At 42.7% G+C, this 22653-nt stretch overlaps 1 long non-coding RNA gene across 1 annotated transcript in view; it reads right to left on the bottom strand.

The window, feature by feature from the left end:
- Nucleotides 1-303: 303 nt before the first annotated feature.
- Nucleotides 304-22653, bottom strand: part of LOC144578868 (uncharacterized) — a 223959-nt gene continuing 201609 nt past the window's right edge. The window contains exon 3 of the long non-coding RNA XR_013525321.1: nt 304-657. This is a non-coding gene — a long non-coding RNA (uncharacterized LOC144578868). The remainder of the gene's footprint in view (nt 658-22653) is intronic.

Raw genomic sequence — 22653 nt, 5'->3', positions numbered from 1 at the left:
AATTGTATTCACAAGGTCTTGGTGCTATGCCAGTTTAGAAAAGGAGGTTTCTTGAGTCCAGTCTTTGAGATCCCATAGTTCTGACACAAATGGGAAAATTGAACCCCAGAGTCTGGTAACAGGCCAATGCTGAATGTCCCCAGAGGAGCAAATCAAAGCAGCTGAAGCTTGGGGGCGCCACTTGCACATTCTTTTACCGTGCCATGTGGCCGCTTCTTGCTCCCCTCTAAGGGGTTAGCCAGATGTCATGAAAGACTTCCCAAATTTATGAGTAAACTTCAGATATGCTCTTATGTTCTTGAATCAAACAATTAAAAGAAAGAAATTAGCCTGGGCAACACAGTGAGACCCTGTCTCTACCAGAAAATAAAAGCCGGGCATGGTGGCACGTGTCTGTAGTTCCAGCTACTTGGGAGGCTGAGGCAGGAGGAATGCTTGAACACAGAAGGTTGAGGCTGCAGTGAGCTGTGATTGCATCACTGCACTCCAGCTGGGGCAACACAGTGAGACTGTCTCAAAAAAATTACATTTAATTAAAAAAGAAAGAAATTACGAATTCCGTTTAAAAGTAAGACTCACCATTCTCACCATTTATTCATCTGTTTGGCCTCATTTTCTAAGTCTTTGAATGGTCCATCTGCTACCTTAGAAATCTCCCTAAATGGGGGTAAAAAAAAAGAGAAGAAATACACATGGTTCATGTAAACAGGTTCCAGATGGCATTTTTTGCTTTTTCTCATTTTCGAGTATTGCCTATTATCATTTCAGCTAACTTTGATGAGTGACAGAGAGGGAGCAGAGACACACAGAGACAGGAGAGAGAAAGACAGGGAGAGAAAGGCCATTCAGGAACAGCATTAGACTTTTCCAGAATTTCTCGTCTGGGAGTGCCGTTCTGCTTTTTGAGAATTTCTTGTTCACGTCCTCTTTCATTGTTTTCCCAAGCCAGTAGTTAAGACTTGGTGCTCGATGCCTTTAAATATGGGTAATGTCCCTTCTCTAGACTTAACGACTTCTACCTCACTGTGACACAGTTCTTTTCTTCTCACATGGCCCAGTCTCAGAGTGGCCTTAGTTTTCTCTTCTCAGTTCCCGGCACTTGACATTTCACATTTTTAGTGTCCTCTCTCCCACTCTTCCCTCCTCCTCCTGCCGAAAGCCTTCTTTGTCACCCTGTCCAGTGTGTGGCATTAGAGAGTGCTCCTATGGGGCCTGCCCATGCCTCTCCACCTCCCTCACCCCTTCTCATTTTTCTCTACTTCCTTACATATGTATGCCTTCCTATGTTTAGAGGACACTGCCTTCAAAGGGTGCCTGTAAGTATTATAACACATTTAATATGTGTTTTTATTTCTTTCCCCATGGAGTTAACAGCATTCATGGTCATCGTCCGAGTCAGCACTTAAAAGTGCTTTTCATCTTCAAAGAACTCCAGAACTAGGTGAGGCCCTGGAGGTGGGCCTGACTACCAGGTTCCTCTGGTCAGGTAGCTAAATGCATTCATTAAGCTTCATGTGCTTTGTTTCAGGAGAGGGTCACTGACAGATTTATCACTTCCTTTGATTCATTTTGACCAGTTTTTCCTTCAAAAGCTATAGTCCACGACGGACTTTTTTTTGGTGGGGGTTGGACTTCAAAGACATTTGGGGGTACATTCATCTGGTGGAATATATTGTTTCTTGCCTCAGATTCCTACAATGTCCTTTGCTTCACTCCTATAGGGAAGCCATTCAGAGCCTTCATGGACCCATCATTGGTGTTTTCTTTTCACATCTTTCTTGTACCTGAATTTCTCTGGAACGAATTCAGCTCTTCCCTTGCCCTGTTTCTGTAGAAACTCACTTACACTCTTCCTCCTTCTGTTTATCCCAGTTTCAAGCCTTCTCCCACTTCCTGCAGCAGGTTCTGGACTTCTGCTTGGAATCTTGGATTTAAGAAAGTACCCTTTAGAAAGAACACCAAGTGCCCTCTGAGCTTCAGTGGCCCCACCAACCATTTCCTCATCATGTCTCCTCTGTCCCTGCCTTGTGTAGAGAATGGTCCTTTCTCTCCCTTTCTTTTTTCTTTTTCTTTTCCTTCTTCTCTGCATTTTCCCTTCCTCTTTCTTTTCCTCCCTCTCTCTTCTTTTTCTTCCCCTACTTTCCTTCTTTCCTTCCAAAGATGGAGCTCTTTCAAGTTAAGTAACTTTTTTTCACAGCCAGAAAATAACCAGATCAGGATTTGAACACCAAACGGAGAGACTCAAAGGCCTTTCCTTTTCTAATTTTGAGAGGAACTGATACATTAATTATGACATGAACCACTGATAAATAATTGAACATGTTATATATTCCCAGAGAAAATCACAGCACCTTTCTAGGCCCCATTTCCCTCGTACATAAAGCAGAAGGGGTTAGATAGAGCTAATAGGATATTCCAGTTTCATTTAAGTCTATAGGCATCATAATTAGAATGTGACCCTCAGTGTCTTCATTACAATACAAGAATATAAACTTCCTCCTAAGATTTGGGTGATAATTAAATTAGAGAATGTACATAAGGCCCAGCATGGTTTATTCAAACATAGCAAGAATGTAATAAGAGGTAGTTGCCATGTAAGTATTGTGAAACTTAAAGCTAAGCACTGTGCTAGGTACTTAAACCTCCAACTCTCCATTTAGACTAGCAAGAGAGAAGGGGCTACTCACAGCTTTATTTATGTTCTAATAACTAATATCTCTTAACCTCCTAAAACATAACATGCCTTGCAGCATAAGTAATTGAAGGCAAAGGGGATATTTTGGGGCTAGAATCTTCCCATGCCTTAGAAATAATGCTTATAGATAGTCACCAAAGGGACCCTGCTCATAATATCCTTACTGGAAAAACATTCAAGGTTGGAGCATTTCCACAAACAGGACCAGGAAAATTCCCATGGCACCAAGGCACTTGTTTCCAGGGGGTTAGTGGGTCAACTTCAGCTCCCTTTTCCCAGTGGAAAAGTGCAAGTTATCCCACAGGCCACAGGGCCAAAGGAGAGTCGATGTGGTGTGTGGGAAAGAGCACAGGGTTGGATGGGGAGACCTGGATTCTCTTCCCGGCCCCACACCCATCTGGTGGGATCCTGGGTAAATCACTCCACCTGCCTGGAGAGATGAGTCATTCAGTCTCATTGTGCACCAGCATCACCTGGGAAATTACAAATAAATACCAATGCCTGGGGTTCTCCCCAGAGTTTCTGATTCAATTACTCTTGAGTGGGGCATCAGCATTTTTCAAAAGCTTACCAGGTGATTCTAACATGCAGCTAGAGTTGAAATCATTTGGTTACACAATAATTCCATCCTCTTCTAGGTTAATCTGTTATTCACTAAATATAGGCTTGAACACTAAACCTGGGCTGAGCTGCTGTGTTGTAACGGAATGTTCTTTTCCGTAAGCTACTTGCCATCTTTTCTTCTTTGGTGGAAGAATGACATTAATTTGTGCATCTGACAAATCATTATCATGTGCCTACTATGTGCAAGTTGCTTGGAGATGCCAACCAACAGCTCGATTCATGCAGGCGCAATTGCCTCGAAGAGCAAAAGCCTCTCCTCATCAAATTCCCTTTATCCTCTGGGAAATGGTCAAAAGCTCAGAGCACTTTTCCATCTGGAAAAGTCACTGGGGAGAATGCCTTTGCTGCTGTAGCAGATGAGGAACTTGGCTGACCTCCCTCTCTGCTGACAAATGCCCAGAGACTGGGTGAGAACCATCCCTCTTTGCACCCCCAGCTTTATGCTTTCCACTCCCAGTCGCCCCATAGTTCCAGAGGTGATGGGAGCCACAAGCAGAGAGCCAAGGCAAAGTTAAGCATTTGCTTTGGTCTTTACTTCAGAGAAGGAAAATCCACTCTTAGGTACTCAAAAGATTTGTATTTGAAGAAGAGGTGATGTGCTGTTTTCAGAGATGTTTAAACTAATTCCTCCCAAATCCAAATATTTATTCATAGCCCATCTCTTTCCAGAAAAGATTTAAGGCAAAGGATCAAAATTTGGCTAGACACCAAAGTAGATCTCTAGCGGAAGCCAGGCTGATGAGCACTCCCCATACCTTTCTAGAACGGCAGCCCTCCTGTTTCCATCTGTTAAATGTCTGTGTGCCTTTCTAGACTCTGCTTATGGTGCTACTTTTCCCTCACCTTTCCATCTTCACATAGCCAGGCATTATTGAGGAAGGTTAAACACTGTGGAGGGAGAAGTACTTATATTCTGGGAAGCAGGAATAGGAGGGTGTGATAAAATGAAAAACACAAACAGAAGACATGAAATCAATGAGTGGGGCCTGGGGGTGGCCTCAGAAAACTTTGTAGTCCTTGTACCCCAGGGAAAACAAAGGCCCTCTTTGGTGAACCAACTTTCATTGATAGTAAGACATTTCAAACAGTATTTTCACCCAAAAGCAAACACAGACATATTACTAACTAAAATGTAGAAGCCACACAAATTATTAAGACAGACAAATTCAATACTTTAAGTGCATTTCTCACTTGCACGGGTCACTTATTGCCACATCACCAAACTCCTACCCTAAGCATCATCCATTCCACTTTCCTATGCAAGGGAACTTTGGTGAAGCATGGAGAGCAATAGACGAATCTAATGACTTTTTTTTTTTTACAGATGAGGAGTCTGAAATCTGGAGAAGTTTTGTGACTTGCTTAAACACATGTGGCTAGTCAATGGGAAAGCCAGGGCTAGGATGTGCCTCTTCTGTCTCATACCCTCATGCTCTGCTGGTGCATAGGGGAATATCACTGGGGAAAACCAGGGGGAAAATACTTTTCACTCTCACCTTGAATGGGAGCGTGAAATTGGAGTCAGGAAGTGTGCACTTGAGCCAAGCTCTGTTACCTACAAGTTCTGTGGTGCTCAGCTTGTGCTTACCCTCATGGGCCTCTGTTCTGGCCCTGGCACCATCAGGTGAAGACTGGATCTATCTCTAAAGCCCTTTCCTGCAAGGTCATTCTAGTGCTCAGCATTTTCCTGGGTTTAATTGCCTCCCATGGCATCACTTCTAAAAGTGACTGGTCTGATGCTGATTTGAACAGCAAAGTCAATGCTGATTTGACTTCCCTGTGGCTGGCAAAGTGTGGGAGATTCTGGCATCATCAACCCTTCCGTGCGTGTTGGTCTTATTTCACTAACTAAACCAATCACTCCTGAGAGCAAAATCTGTGGCATGTACTCTTTCTTATCCCCAGTTGTAGTAATGTATATTTGTTTCACAAACAAATTATTGGCCTTGCTGACCCTCTAGGGGACATTCAATGAGGAGCCACAGGGAGTGCCCCTTTATCCATTCAGTCATAACATGGAAGTATTTCAATACTGGTACACCAGAATCGCTTTGGCTTTAGACTGAGGACTAAGTTATTTGGAGGCATTTGTCAGAAAAAAAATGAGGGAGATTGCTAAAACTTAAGACATTTTAAAAAAAGGATGCTTTATATTTGAAAGGCTAGGTCATTTTTAGGAAAACACCCCCAAAATATTATATTTTCCATGCTAAGTAATGCCAAATTCTGTTTTTGTGTACATATATATATATATATATATACACACACACACATATTACATATAAACATACATAATTTTATATATTACATTAAATTTATTATATATTTTATATATATAATATGTATTATATATTCTGTTTGGTGTTATATATTATATATAATTGTATTATATAAATTTCTAAGTAATATATATTAGAAATACATAATTGTATTATATATAAGTTACTTATATTTCTAAGTAATATATATTACTATATTACTTAGAAATTTATATAATCATATGCATATATATTTCTAATATAATCTATATAATATATATTTATATATTAAAAGAATAAACACACATATATAGTACTTAGAAATATATATTTCTTAGAAAACAAAGTGCCATCTCCATCCATATTATTATAATTATATGTAAATTTCTATTAGAAATTTATATAGAGAAATATATATATTACTTAGAAATACATGTATATATATATTTCTTAGAAAAAGTGCCATCTTCACCCATAAGCAAATAAGTAATGTCTTCCATTGAGTTTTTCTAAAGTCCTAGGAAAATTCTTTGAAAAGGACTTAAAATAATAAAGAAAGAGCTCCGCTCCTGTTGTAAATCTGACCCAAGTCTTCCCACTGACGTTGATCTGCAGAAATCCTTCCTATAAGGCTCAGTTGCTTTTTTTTCCTTCCCTTTTTGGTGGATCAGGAATAAAATTGTTCATCTAGCATTCCGCACAGTCTTCCTACAAAAGATCGAAGGGGCTTGCAAAATGTATTCCTTTCAAGCAGTAGAAATGCTTCACTTTGTATTTCTGCTCTTTTACCTCAAGGTCACCGACATGGAGGGTCTGATTGGAAGCGGCAGCTTTTAGTGAGAGGAAGTGCATCTCACGCTGCTGTGAACCCCTCCTCTCTCAACCTTAGATTTTGAGCTCATTGCATGCAGTAATGTGTGATGTCTCCATATCTTTTCACTTGGCCAGGCCAGTCCTGAGCTGATCTCACCATCTTTTGACTCGAGAAGAAAAGACCTCTGTGGTTTCCTGATACCTGTGCCCTCTGGAGCTCCCAAGTCCTGACAGAATGTTCTCTGACTGCAGAGAGTGCCTATTTAGCCTCTTCTCTCTGTATGTCTACAGAGGTTTTGCCCATTCTTTACTTCCTGAGTACAAGCTTTGCATTCAGGAAGGAAAAGGACCCACCCTCCAGACAAAGACCGGCTTAGCATGTTAACTGTCCCTCAAGGGTCAGAAAACACAGCCAGGGTAAAGAACTGCGAAGGAGACACCACTGCAAGGGAGGAAAAGGCACCCTCTTTCATGATGTTCAAACCTTCTTGGCTGTGTCAGCTGATGGGGCTTTCGGCCAATGCCAGATGAAGGGGAGTTTTATGACAGTGACTCCTGGCAACTACAAAACAGACTGAGTTTGTCAGTTCATTGCACTGACACTAAACTTCAGGCAAGAGAATCATAGCTTTGGGTCTTTATGGCTGCCTCGCCAATACTGTTGACCGAGAAGGAGGCCCCAGGTAACATGGAGCAGCAGGTTGGCTAATTGACAGTGTACATCATCCCCCAATCATTTCTGTTCGGTGTTGAAGTGTCCGGCCACAGTTTCAATGGAACATGTCAGGATTCTGGAAATCCACTCTGTTTGAGGCTGGATAACAAAGTCAGGTTCTTAATAACTTCAGGAGAGATTAGAGTTCTGGTCACACTTCTGATCCTGGTCTCTGTTCAGGTTGGCGCCTTGCAGTCTTCCAGGACAGAGTCAGCAGGCTCAGAGCATGCACCTGGTGCCCTGTCTCTGATGAGTTTGCGGCTTCCTGAGGCATGGGGCCTATTAGGAAGCTTAGCTTAAAAGGTCCTCCTTTCCAGCCTCCTTCTGAGTCAGGTTAACAAGGGATTCATTGACCTCAGCAAATGGGTTAATTAAATTTGGTTAATTAGATTTGGTTAAAAAAATGGGTAAATTAAACTGATTTTCTCAGAAGCTGTTCCTTCATACCAGATCTTGGAATTAGAAGCCACCTCTGAGTCTCCATCAGGTAGAGAATAGGGTTTCCATCCAGGCGGACATGGGTCCTAAATGAGACTTCAATTTGCCAAGTGGGTACTTAAGGAGTAATGGGTCAAAATGACCTAACAATCTCTGAACCTGAATGCATTGCTCCCCAGTCAGCCCTTGGAAAATGTACCTTTATATGTATTTTATCATGTCACTTACAGGACTGTTTATCTGAAATAAGAATCTGTCTCAAAACAGGGCTACTCCCAAATGTTATTTTAGCCACTAGCTCACACCATTGCTCAGCAAGAGGCTTGCTTACCCCTAGACCTGCCCAACCTCAGAACAGGCTGCTGCTGCTGCTGCTTGCCAAGTTGAAGCTCACATTTTAAGCCGCACTAATTGGAAGTGAACATCTTATAAATAATCCATGCTCACAATCTTTGACTTGCATGTACATTCAGCAAACCCAACCCAACAGATTACATTCAGAGTGGCTCAACAGGAAGGCCAGTGATATCTGTGACCTTCCAATGCCCAAACAGACAAAGGGGAGCAGATATATGATGGGACAGTATTCTCCTTGCCTTCTTCAGTTATATTTCCTGTCCTGGGTGATTGTATTCTAATAAGATATATAGAATTCAGGTGGTTTCTTTCCTGCCCTCCCGCCTTCCCTCCCTTCCTCCCTCCTTCCCTCCCTTCCCTCCCTCCTTCCTTCCTTCCTTCCTTCCTTCCTTCCTTCCTTCCTTCCTTCCTTCCTTCCTTCCTTCCTTCTTTTCTGTCTCTTTATTTATCTGGAAATAGTGAACAGGATGATAAAAACAGAACTTGCCTTTTATATGTTGGGGGAGGGGGTGCAAAGCAGGTCTGAATAATTGGAACAAATTAGCTTAAGTGAAAATTTCTGAAGCTGTATTTCATTTGAGTGTTTGGCATTTTCAGAAGAAAGCTATAATTATGTTGCTTGGAAAAATAATTGGTGGTTTAGAGCCACACAGATGTACAGTACCCCCTGAAAATAGATGCATTTTCTGAGAGTGATAGGAAACACGGTGATTTTTAGGACCCATTCCCCAAATTCCTTTTATACTTATTTTGTCTCTTGCATCTGTTCTTTCCAAACCACAAGAGCCTAGCACAGTTCTGCAGTGCTGTTAGGGGAGTGGGGTGGAGGAGCTGAAGCTGAATTTTCCATATTCATGCCCTCAAATAGACCCTCAGAGGTCCCCTGTGGGAGGGAAAGAGAAACTCAAGCCCAGTACAATAACATACACTTCTGGGGTCTCCATGCTCCTCAAATCTATTTTTAAAAGCATGCTTTAGTAAATTATATATAACATATAGCACATCATGAATGTATGTGTACAAAATGATGAAATGGAATCACTTTGGGTTGTGAATGTCATTTAGTGTTTTTCCTCATCTGAGTTCCCATCCAGGGTGAGCCACACAACCTCACTTTGAGAGAGTGTGACCCTCCAGTGTCCGGATCGCTGCTGCCTGTCTCCCCATGGGCTTTTATGCAGAACCATGGCATGGACTGGTGGGTGCCCTGGAGGCCACCACATTGGTTTAACAAATGCTGCATCTGCATTCCTCGGCATTGAGGAGACCTGGACATGCAGCAACCACCTTTGTCAGCCCCTTCCACCTCAACCATCGTCACTATGAATCCTTCTCCACTCACAGTCTTGAGGGTGAGAAATGTGCAGGACAGGTTGAAATTGAATTTTCCAAAGCCATACTGGAGTTGATAGCAAAACAACTTGAAAGGTATTAGGTGTGATGCCTGCCTCTTCAGCACCCCACAGGAAAGAAAGGGACTGTTTCTCATAGGTCGCTGCCTTTATTGCTTCTTCCTGCAGGTCTGGCAGCTTCAGGAAGGAGAATCTCCCTTTGCACATGGCTACTACTCCAATAAGAGCTTTTGGTTATTTGAGAGCAGCTACATTGAATGGAGTTAGAGAATTTCATTCATCCAATTCTCAGTGGCTAGTCCACAGCAGCAACCCAACTCCATGGTGACTCATCTGAGCCAGGTGAACAGGGAGTCAAGTGAGATTTTCGTGCTTAGACATTTGCGAGGAACTGATGGAAGAGGTTTCCCCAAACTGAAGTTTTCCAGGACTAGTTGACGAGTCCTGGAAGAATCTTTAAACCCCCTCAAAACCTAAAACCTCCTAAGCAGAGTCCAGATGGAAAAAATCAGCCTAAATTGATAGAAATATTGGAGAGGAAGAGGGCATCTCTGTCATCCCCCACAAATTATTTTAAGGAAGATGAAGAAAGGGCTGGAAAGTGGAGGAGGATCCTGGCCAGAGTGATGATAAGCGCACCCGCAGTGTGCAGAGTGGCAGCACCGTTCCTGGCGTATACAACCTTTCTCTATTGGAACAGCCAGAACCCACACAGGTTATGCTTAACTAACCAAGAGCCACAGAAGTAAATCAGGCAAACCACGCAGGCAGTAATACTGAACTCCACAAGGCTATTGACATTTGTCTGCAAGCCTCTAGATAACAAAATACTGTAAGGCAAGATCATGAAGTCAAAGAAAATGTATGCATTTTGAAACCAAATTAAATACTCTGGCTAAGTTCCAGAGCGTTTTCTTAAATTCTTCTTTTTTTGACAGAGGCCTAAATTTCATTGGCTGAAATATTTTACAGAATCATTTAAATTCAGCTTTTGGAAATAAAGAATTTGCCTTTTAATGACCAATCTGCATTTCATCACAAAAATGGAACATGACATCCTCGGCTTGGTTATTCTCCTGAGGAGCAAGCCCCTGTTTGTATAGCACATTTAGAATAGAGACAAAGATGACACCAAATTTATCTCTGTCACAAAGGAAGTTGCTGCATATAAACCCATACACCTAGAAAAATCATGAACCAGGTAGCTTTTACTCTAAGTGGTTCAAATCCCCTTTAGCAAAATTTTTGAAGTAATCCCGTTGTTCTATTGTTTTCTATTACAATTTTGAAAATAGGACAAGTCAAAATATAAGTTCAAAATGACTGAAAAACATTTATGAACACTTCTGACAACGTAGGCCCAGTAGGTCAGAAGCATTGTGTTAGGAGCAGTTAGGTCAGAGACAAGTTCAAGTGCTTACACAATGAGCAATGAATTTGGTACTGCATGTGGCTATAAATTCAGAACACAGCACCTTTAACACTAGAATACAATATTTTATTTTAGCATAAATATATAAAGACTGTATAAGAAATTATTATAAATAAGAAATTAGTATAAGTAGTATAAGAATATTATATAACAAATTTGTACTATTGTATAACAATTCATGTAAGAAATTTATAACAATTTTTTATAAATTAGTTTATTATAAGTTTTACTAATTTATGATAAATAACAAATTAGGAAATGGTAATTTACTAATTTATTATAAAATTATTATAAATTAGGATTTACTAACTTATTTATTATTTAAAGAAGATAAAACAATATTTATGGCCTAGGTTTGATATTTTATACATTCTTTTTCAGGTTGCAAGTGAAAGAAGTCCTGCTGCTATAAAGAATAACTAGGCCAGGCACAGTGTCTCATGCCTGTAATCCCAGCACTTTGGGAGGCCAAGGCAGGCAGATCATGAAGTCTGGAGATCGAGATCATCCTGGCTAACACAGTGAAACCCTATGTCTACTAAAAATACAAAAAATTAGCTGGGCATGGTGGTGGGCACCTGTAATCCCAGCTAATCAGGAGGCTGAGGCAGGAGAATCTCTTGAACCTGGGAGATGGAGGTTGCAGCGAGCCGAGGTCGCACCACTGCATTCCAGCCTGAGTGACAGAGCAAGACTCTAAAAGAAAGAAAGAAAGAAAAGAAAGAGAGAGAGAGAGAAAGAAAGAGAGAAGAAAGAAAAAGAAAAGGAAAGAAAGAGAGAGAAAGAAAGAAAGAAAGAAAAAGAAAGAAAGAAAGAAAGAAAGAAAGAAAGAAAGAAAGAAAGAAAGAAAGAAAGAAAAAGAAAAGAACGAACGAACTAAACCAGACTGTAGTCACTGAAACTGACTGAAGAACACCTCAGGTATGAGTGCCATGGTGGCATCATCAGCTCCGTTCACAACCACTCCCCATGAGGCCATTGCTTCTTGGAGGACACTGGCTTAGTACTCATGAAGAAACACCTCAGGAAGGGGGTTCTGTAAGTGTTCCTTCTACCAGCTCCAAGACATGATGAGATGGAGGAAACTGGAACAATTCCCTATGATTGCAGCTAGATATTTTTACACGAACTATCTACATAATGAAGACAATGGCATCTGTGGCAAAGACTGGTCCCAGATTACATATCTAGTCTTTTTGTATTGAGGAGGCGTTTTGGGACCAAGACAGTAAGAGTGAGCCTACAGGTTCCTTGTAAGAAAGAAACATTCTATTTCTTTCTCAGTTTTCTGTGGTCACCTTGGTGATGGCATGGTAAAGATGAAGGTGACAAAAGATAGAGGGAGGCTGAATCCCTGAATGACTTCATGGTGCAGAGCCTTACACTACTCCCAACATACATTACAACAGTGGTAGGAAGAGACAGTAGACCTTTATTCTGTTAAGGTGCTGAAATTGTAGGGTTGTTAATTTGAAGAGTTAGAGTTTCTTACAATAATACAGTATCCTTACTTTGAATTGTTGAAATAATCAGTCCAAATAGTTTCTTTGCCTAAAACTGTGGACAGGGCCTAAGCAATATTGAATCCAAGACAAGGTGTATTTATCGAATGCTGCTTACTATACAACACAGCTGAATGTGGCACTTACTTCCTGTGTTGTTACTCAGTCTACTTCTAGTATTCTTTACGCAAAATAACATTCACGAGCAACCTGGGCACAAGAGGTCTCTGTCAAAATAAGTCTCTGATTTCTCTCCAAATAAACTCGTGCGTGTGTGTGTGTGTGTGTGTGTGTGAGAGAGAGAGAGAGAGAGAGAGAGAGAAAGAGAGAGAGATTGATTTGGTTTTAGTTGCAATTCAAAGAGTCTTTCCTTTTAGACAAAGGTCCATACATTCATGGAAGGCAGGACTAAGCAGAGAACCTGGTTCAAAAGTTTTAGGGGATTCTTTGCGAAATCTTTCCCAGAATTTAAACCTAGGACTTGACTATAAGCATCAGTATACAAAATCACAGAGGCTATCAAAGCAAGAAACGTCCTGTTCTCCCAGAAAAAAAAAAAATATGTTCTTGGAAAAATTATTTTCCTGGACCATCAAGCTCAGAGACGGACAGTTGGCCAACGAAAGCCTCATCTACAGCAAGAATGAAGAACTTGAGCCTCAGCAGTGAAAACACTGCCTACGACTTCACTACCACCCCTTGGACTAAAACCAGAACAAGCTTGCATTTAAACCATTCAAAATGCCACATACATTAAATTCTGTGCCTGGGCCAGGCAGCTCCCAAGGCAGATGGTGTGTAGTGTTTGAAAACTCAGTATTATTTAAATGAAACAAGCATTCCACTGCTCTTGATGACACTGAACAATGAAGATTTCACACCCAGCGATTCTATCAGTGGAGCTCTCTCTGTCTCCATTTGCAGCATTGGACAGATAAATAAATATTCTTTAGATCAAGTTATCTGCCTGATGTTGCTTAGAGAGACAGAAACTCTAATGATCAAGTTGATGTAGCAGTGGGTCATTATCATCTTCCTCTGAGACCCACTGTTTGAGGGAGAAGTGTACAATATGCTGCAATATGACTTTAAGAAAGTGTTAACATGCCTAAGATGACTTGAAATTGCCAGTCTTCTGGGCTGTGATGGGGGACATTGGAAGGAATCAATGAACATTTCCAGGAGATTACAGAGATCGCAGGGGAAATTGTTTAGTTAGCACTGTGCTCACAAAGCTGACTTTAGACACCTGCAAAATCAGAATCATTGCAAAAAAAAAAAAAAAAAAAAAGGAAAAGAGAGAGAGAGAGAAAAGAAGAGATAAAAGAAAGCCAAGATGCTGTGTCCCATTCCAAGTAATAGTGCTCTCCCCTCCCAATGCCTCTATACCATTCTCCAAACCTGAAGCTCCGTGGAGCCAGGTTCCAGCACTAATGGGGCATCTCAGTTCTAGCTGGATCATGCTGAGTTGCCTTATTTGCTGAAGAACCTCAGTGAAGAGCTGCAAGTGACTTGCTTCTGTGCTTAAGAAACAGCAGACTACAAGGCAAAGAGCATGGCAGAAGGGATCAACTCAGCTTTTGTCTCTAAAACCATTCCCACATCTTTTGGGGATAAACCCTGACTTTTATTCCTCCCCTGATAATCTGTCCTCTACCTCTAGAATTTGGGATTACACCACTCCAGTTTTGCTAATTCTTAGGAGGAAGGTGTTTATCAGGACAAAAGAGGAACCTGCACTCTCAAAGGCTTACAGGGGCAGTCATCACGCATGTTTGCTATCTGCTCTGAAAACAATGATGTCTGGATGATATGGGCAGAAGTCACAGGAGCTACAAGAACCAGGCTGTGACAGCCGGGAAGCTAATGTGTGTTACCACGGAATCCACCAAGGGGAAAAACTTTGAAACATTTTAAAAATGCAGGTGCACAAATTCCTCATGCCAGGAGCGGCAGTGGCACTATGTAATAAAATCTTCTGTTTATTTTCCACTGTTGAATACACATACCTTAGTGTTCCCAGAGAGGGGAGCCTACAATGCTATCCAATGAATAGTTTGCAGATGGATTAAATACATGTACCAATGAAATAAAACGTGCAGATTTGGCGCTTTTTGCCTCCTACCTTTGCTCTGGGCCCACAGCTCCCCAGTGATGACACGGGAAGTTTGTGCAAAGATCTGAAGTCAAGAAGGATTAGTTTAAAGAGTCAGATAAAAAAGGACACAAATGAAAATGCTTCTGCATGAGCCTGAAAACCAAAACTTAGCAATGACTGATTCTGGCTTTGAGGCCTGTGACAAATAATAGCAAGTGAGGGAAGTTTCCAATGGCTTCACAGCAGGAGGGCAATGGTCAGGGAAGCACTGAGAGACTGATCAGTCAACGGGACTTCCTGGTTCTTGAGGAAGCTTTGAAAGCAGGGAGTGTGGCATACATGTAAGGGTCTTTGTTGCTAATATTTTTTTCTGAGCCATATACTTTGCGGGGGCAAATCTTCAAGTTGCCACTTCCTGAGAACTCCCTCATTTTAGTGAATATATATTTCAAGCCCAGTAGTTGAAAGCACTATTATCGGCACTGTGCAGGAACACCGAAATGTGCAAGACAGGGACTTGAACTCACTGGACTCATTATCTAGTGGCTTTCACAAACCATATCATGTGCAGCAGAATTCTATGAGATATTCACACAATAAAGTCCATAGAGGGAAGGAAGAGGGTCCTCTGGCTAAGGTGATGGGAGAGATTATGAAGGGAGAGCAAGCTAGACTCTGGCCTGCTGGTAAGTAAGATGCATGCACCAATGCTTACGGAGAGGAAAGATGAGCTGGGTTTGGGAAGGACAAGAGGACCTCTGCCGTTGCTATGCAGGCTTTGGTTTGGAGAGAAGACAAGAATCCTAGAAATGCACTGAGTGTGCTACTCTGTGGGCCCATGAGCGTAACCCAGGCTTTCCACGATCTCTTCACTCCATCCACTGCCATCTAGACACTGGGGCTTCCCTCATGTGCCAGGTCCTGCCAGCTTTCCCTAGGAGCACCTCAGACGGCTACTCGAACTGGTAACAAGAAATTGAGAAGATGTGTTGACAAACACCACACACACACACACACACACACAAGTGCTAAGCTGGCTACTCCCCTACCCACACCACCATCAGTATGTCTGGGGCTGGGCTGCCAAGGGAGTTGACCTCCTTGAGGATAGCAGAGTCCAGCCCGCTGTGCAGAGTTAAGCTTCTGCTGTGCATATCATCCTAGGGAAGAAGAAAAGAAAGGGCACAAAAATGAATGTCTATCCCCATCACAAATCCTAAGAAGGCTGGACAGTGGCCAGCTTTTCTCCAGCCTGGTGACAGAATTTGCATTTGCCACAAACAGGAACCAATCTTCTGTCTGTCCTAAGCTTTCACGTTTGGATTGTGTTGGCCCTTCTCAGAGGCAGATGGTGGTGGCACCAAACGTTGTCTAATGGGGCACTATATATAAAGTGGTTGGTGCTAGCAGCCCTCGCTGTCCCCTCACTCTCTCCTAGCAGAGACAAGGAGGATAGCAGGGGCACAGAGAACCCCAGGAGCGATTTCATCCCTGCACCAAGCCCCCTCACCTGTGCAAGCTCCTCCCAGCCCACGCCACATCACGTAATTGGCATGTGCAGATTGATCAGCAGTGGTGTGAGGCCTGCTCGGCAGACGGCTCAGCTGTGGCATGTGTTCAGCTGGGCAACCCTAGCACAAAGGTGTTTCTGCCGGTGTGCAGGAGACAACCATCCATCAGCAGCCATCTTGTTTTGTTTATTTGTTTAAGCAACCGCAGACGTGAGAGAGAAAGAGAGAGCAAGCGAGTGAGCGAGGAGAATATTTCCACGCCTTCTCTCCCTTACAGAGCTGTCCCGAGGCTTTGAATCTTCTTTCCCACTCTAAGCACTCCCGGCCACATTCGATTCTATTTTTGTGCCCCCTCTTCAACTGCAATGAGGCTTGCTTTGGCATCTGAGCTACCACCTGCCGTCTGCTCTTTAGTTCCTGTTTGCTGTAAATCTCACTTTGGGTCTTGGGTATCTTCACAGCTTGTTCTGCGGAAGAGAAAGGAGCATTTTGGTCTTGAGGTAACTCCCAGTTGATCTCCAGCTTCCTCCAGGTGGAACTCTGCCCTGCTGTAACCTCTGTGAAGACCAGCTGCTCTGGCTTTAAGCATTTTCCTGTGCCTAGCAGGCATCAGCCCTGAGAACAATTGTCTTGGAGGAGAGAGGGAGAGTCTGGGCTGAAAACTGCCGTGCAGGGAAGGGAGCCATTTTTAAAGACCCGGTGAATGTTCAGTTGTGAAATCAACATTCTGATTGTTGTGGAGCTTCAAGCAGGTGAAAACATGAGATGAAAGGAAATGAAGTGACTGCTGACAGGCTGGAGAGCATGACTTAATCAGCAGCTAAAATCAATGAGTCGAAGGCTGCTGCCCCCAGCAAAAATCAATGGAAGAAAAGGACTGTTGGCCAAGATCTCTCCTACATTTTTATTTGCCCCGAGACCACCCAGAACTCTTCCTATCCTGCTTGTGCCCTGCCTAAAATGCTAATTTAGGCTGAGACTTGGTGGCCCCTTGAAAATTTCCTGGAAATCTACCCTCCTGCCCTGAATTAATAAGTTGTAAGGAACAACCTCAAATCTCAAATGATTAATCCAATAAAAGTTAGTTTATCCCACAAGCTAAGACCAATATAGATATTTCTCTTCTGGTAGCTTTCCTGGTGGCTCTCCTTCAAGCCGTGACATGGGGATCTAGGCTTCTCCCATCTTGAGATGTCTCCAGCTTTAACCGAGGGCCACTCCAGTGGCTGTAGAAGCAGGAGAGAGTATGGAGAAGGCACATTAGGTAGTTAACCATCTTGCCTGAGAGCGACACCTGCAAATTCTGTTCACATTGCATTGGCCTGCATTCATCACTTGGTCCCACAAAGATGTGAGAAGTCAGGAAAATAAAAACCCTCCCTGGATATCCTTGGAGACCAGAATGTTGGCTTTACCATATTCCCCCAAACAATACTCACATCCCCTGACAAGCAAAACTCAGAATCCTAGAACCACTAATTGGAAAAAAATTGCTATATTCCTACCCACCTTGAATCTCCTCTTTATGGCTTAGAAACCTAACCATCACTGACATTTGCTCATCGACATTTCCCAGGGAGCCTGTTAGACCATCTCTTCCCTCTTAGCATCTTTTACAGAACTCCCATAGACCTACTTTCCTTTGTCTTTGTACTTTTTGGTTGTTCTCTAGAACCTCTCCAGTTTCTCTGCTTGTAGCGTGGGTTCTGGTCCTTGACGTAAATCATTTGCCTTCGTTGTTACTGGACCACATCGTATTGGGGGCAGATTAGAGCTGTAGGTGATATTAAAATTATTATTATTTTTTAATTTGTTCTGGTCTTCTAGAACTTCCAGGGCTCCAGCAGCTCTTCCGATATTGTTTCATATGAAATCTCAGGTTATCAAATAGCATGGGGCCCAGCCAAGGCACAATGTACACACGACAGTCTCCAGCCCAGATCTCACCCAGGATCTTTCTTTGCAGAAACGTATTGAATTTAAAGATGCTGGGATCCCAAGGGGCTACTATAGAAGTATGAGTTTGTATCCCTCTGGGGAGAAGCTCCACCCTTACAACCGATACCCTCCTACTTCCCATGAATATTTTCTTTATAAGTAACCTAAAATGGAATCATCCCCTATTTAAGAACCTGTATGGGTCTTGTTGATAGCATCAGTAAGGCCATACTATTGATGTTTAGGGGCTTCCCCAAGCTGAAAATCCTCTGCTCATAAACGATTCAATCATTCACTGAGGAAATGTTTACTGAGCACTGCTGTGTGCACTATTGTAGGCACCAAGGAAATGAAGGTGGTTAAACGTGGTCTTTGACATGTGAGAGGTCACAGTCTCATTCGGAAGCAGAAATGAAGACAGTTCTCGCACAGTATAAGCCCCACGTTTTGCCTTGCTCAAGATAACAGGGTGGTGCAAAATACAAAAATAACAACTCTGTTTAGAAGGAATAAGGTTAGGAAAAGTTTTGCTTCGGGGAGAATATGATGCTTAAGTTGGATACTGAGATATAAGACAGAATTTTCTGTATAAATAAGAAGGTGATATAGAACAATCTAGTCTACAAGAATAACACTTGAAAAGAAATAAAGGCATAAAGTACTAATGCATAATGAAAAAAATCCCCATGAAGTAAGAATTTAGGGAGGATATGTGGATGCAAGGAGGGAAAGAGCGAAAATGGCAAAAGCAGTTAAGGTAGAAAGAGACAGAATCCTGATTGCCGTGGCTTGGGATCTAACGAGGCTTCAGCAGGTAGGGAAGACAAGCTGCTCTTCTATCTCTTGCTGTGAAGAGGAAACCCAGCAGCGCTGCTCCCCAGACAGTGCTCTGCAGTCAGGCCATCCTGCTGTCACCTATACCTCCGTAGCTATCATCTCCAGAGCCCCTTCCTGCTCTGTGTCTTTGCAAATGTCCGTGAATCCTTCCGTATATCCCAAATTTGCTCACTCTTTTTCAAACACCCCATTCCACACTGATTGCCTCCAGGGTGACTACAGTGATACAGAGTAACCCTGCACCCAAACTGGAACTGGCTCCAAGCCATTTGGTCCTGACTTATTGCTCATATAAGGCCTTTCCTCTCCCCACCTAAGATCGTACATTCTGTGATGGAGTGGAGTGCGTTAATATCCACGAATTGTGTTTCCCACCATACTCAGTAGAGTGCTGGCCACATAGAAATGATAAAATACAGACTTAGTGATTAGTCGAAAGGGAATATTGCTAAGGTTATCTTAGGCTCACCTATATTAGAATTAGCTTCTGGGGTTCTCAGAATGCAGATACGGGAGGCCCAGTCCAAGGAGGCTCAGATGTCAGGTGGGGTGATCTGCAGATTTAATAAGTGCCCTAAGTGGTTTCTATGAACATGGAAATTTGAGAATCAGTGGCCTACACAGGGGTTGGCAAACACTTTCTGTAAAGGGCCAGAGAGTAAATAATGTAGGCTTTGTGGGCCAGATGTGGTCTGTATTGCATATCCTTCTCCTTTTCAACTCTTTAAAAATATAAAAACATTCTTGATCTTGGGCTGTACAAACGCAGACCACTGGCTAGATATGGCCCATGAGCCATAGTCTGTGAACCTCTGGTTGAGAGGTGGGATTCCTCATCCCCCTAGAGGCTTCAGAGACATAAGAAATCCAGTGGCTTTAGGTGTGGACAGTACAGAGAGAAATTTCCACTTTGGTTATTTACAGGAAGCAGGGCATTTACCCTACAACTTTCCCTTGTGCCCTGGCATCACAGGAATGTGCCCAGACTTCTTGGTGGATGTCCTCTAATCTGGTCAGCACCATGGGACAGTTCTCTCTGCCAGTTCCTGGGGCCCATACCCTGTGGCTTGCCTACATCAGGCCCTCAACAGGACCACTCCTCTCCATGTTATTACATTAATATAGACAAGGGAGGCCCTAAATCTAGAATGGGACTCCAGTTCCCAAACCCCCTACCTCTTCCTGACATGCATGGTTAGATGCTTGCTTTCTGCAGGAGCCTGGATGTCAGCATCTGGATGCTTCAGGACCAGCTGTCCAATCCCCCTTCCACCATTCCCTGTTTTAGGTCCTCCATGAACTTTTTCTTAGGGGAAAACAGAAATCCTATCCCATCCTGCTGTACTCACAGGAAGAGTTCAACAGTGGTTAAGAGATCACTCTCCTCATTCAGCACCTCGGTGAGGTGTGAATTTGCACAAGATGATTCAATATATTTTCCTTGTGTATTCTTCAGTATATTCATGCCATCCGGTGAATTTTTGACATTTCAGTGTGCTGCTCTAAGCTGCCCATGTTGGGGACATGATCCTGACCCTGACTATGACTTTTAAGCAGGGAGAGCCAGAATAAACACATACAAATAGTCCTTTGCAGTGTGCACTGCTGCCCAGGTAGCCCTTGGTTATCTGCTGCGTTCAGTCCTCCGGAGGTAGTGATGAAAAGGGCAGCGAGCCCTCCTTCCAAGAGAGTTTATAAGCAGTCCTGCCTGCAGGCTGAGGCTAGACGAGATGACCCCTCCAGTCCCATCCGGTCTTGGTAGCCTATGATTTCTCACATGAGTCCATTTTGTGCCCTGGGCTCACGTACATCAATTAAAAACACAACAGTGTATGCTTCCACAGGAGGGAGGAAAATGAACCATAGCAGTCTTCCTATCCGAACCAGACCTCATTTTTCCAAGTCACCACCTTACTCTCATCTGTAAAGCGCTAAATAGCCTGAGACCCAGTTATCTTTGTGACAATCTCTCCCCAGGTGCCCCATCATGGTAATTATGCTCAGCAGGGAGGCTGGAGCTGCCCATCTCTGGAGTTAAACTCATTAAGACAGGAGGCTGAGAAATCTCCGCAGAGGGTCCCCGCCCCTGAAATGACGGGTGTTCCCTTTCTTTGGCTACCAGGGTTGGGGTTTGGAGGAGTCTGGGTCTAAGGCTCCACAGTGCCACAGAGCTTGCTTTAACCTGGATTTGCTGTTCTGATTTGGACTTTGGGAAAGATACTTACTATGGGAGTCTGCAAAGCGAACAGGTTCCATTTCATGAAATGAAATGAGGATTGAAACAAAGCCATGGAGGTTGCTTATTCCGGATATTGAACACGATGAACAAGTTGATTTGTCAATATTTCTCAAAGAACTTAAAAAGGGTTTTTTTTTCTCTGACACATCAGAGGACGAGATATTTTTCCCTCTGTGCTGTAAATGGAATTAGTTTCAAGAACTTGTGTAGGATAGAGATTCCAGGGCATGGGAAGAGGTCCTCCTTCCTGATCAGTAGGACTGGTAAGCGGGGGACACTCCCTTCTAATTAATTAGTGAAAAGAACAGGAATTTTCTGGAGGGAAAACAGGAGTCAAGATATAAGATAACTGGAGCCTGAGATAGGGAATTAGTTATGAAGACAGAAATATGTTTAAGAAAAAGGAGAAAAGAGTAAGAGAAGGAAAGGGGAACTAGAGGAAGACCTAAGGTACTCTCTAGGAGAATAAGAGCATTCTAATGTCTCAAAGTTTGATGAAGGTCTGGGTAAGATATTTCAAAAGATTGAAAAAAAATCTTCATTTGTCTTGTTTAATGGAATGAAATGTCAGAGGGGTGACCTGCACTAAAAGATAACAGGAAGTGAGAAATCCGTTCATGCCTGTGTAACATGTGGCTTTTCTAGTCAAAAATAAATGTCAGAAAGGTCACAACCTATTTGCCTAAGTTGGGCACCAATATTATATGTGTACTGGTCAACAAGGAACCACTTTGTACTCAAATATCTATCTGTGACAATACTTGGAAGAATCTGTGGATGCTAGACTTTATGAAGACAATAAATATATTAATAGGCCAGGCACAGTGGCTCATGCTTGTAATCCCAGCACTTTGGGAGGCTGAGGCAGGTGGATCACAAGGTCAGGAGTTCAAGACCAGCCTGGCCAACATGGTGAAACCTTGTCTCTACTAGAGATACAAAAAATTAGCCAGGCGTGGTGGTTGGTGCCTGTAATCCCAGCTACCTGGGAGGCTGAGGCAAGAGGATCACTTAAACATGGGAGGCAGAGGTTACAGTAGGCCGAGATGGTGCCATTGCACTCCAGCCTAGGCAACAGGGCAAGACTCCGTCTCAAAAAAAGTAATAATAAATACAAATTAACCGAAATGACTGCACTTACGAAATAACTATATGGAATAAATCATGAAGGAAAGTTATATGCAAGGAGTCATAAATGAATCTATCCTGGGGTTCTGTTATCAAGTTCTATTTATTCCTCATCAAAAAAGTGGTTAAAAAACAAATGGAAACAAAACAAAAACCCTCATGGATGGTTGTGGATAATACTAGAGTCTTTGTTCTGATTTGGCTGGGATTTATTTTCTTCTCAAATGATCCAGGTGCTTCTAAGCATCTTGAATGCTTTCCACGTGGGTTTTGGCCTGCTGAAGTTTGCACTGCAATCATTGCAAAACCCTGGGTCTAAACCTGGTCATTTAGAGGGGGAAGAAGAAAATCCAAGGTATTTCTTCCCTCTCTGCTTCAGGTGGCATTTCTGCCACCTCCTTTGCAGTCCCAGATCCTTGGTGCAGGCCTGCCCTCTGTGACCTCACTTGCCATCAGGCAGCATCTGGGTTCTGGGAACACCACTGCCTCCCTCAGACCTTCAAGTCCTAGAGGTTTCCTGTTGTTGTAAATCTCCGATTTGCCTTCCTGCCTTTTTAAAAATGTGTTTGTTTTTGTTTTTGTTAATTCTGCCAATGCCTTTATAATCAGTATCCCATATAAAATTTCCTCCATTGAGCTGATGTGAGCTCTGTTTCCCTGGCTGGATTCTAGCTGTTTCAGGCACTTATTAGTTGCAAAAAATAGAGAGTTTATGT

The sequence above is a fragment of the Callithrix jacchus genome, chromosome 13 (assembly GCF_049354715.1).
Source record: "Callithrix jacchus isolate 240 chromosome 13, calJac240_pri, whole genome shotgun sequence".
Classification (NCBI taxonomy): Eukaryota; Metazoa; Chordata; class Mammalia; order Primates; family Cebidae; genus Callithrix; species Callithrix jacchus.
Note: the sequence above shows the minus strand (reverse complement) of the source record. Positions and strands in the feature narration are given on the sequence as shown.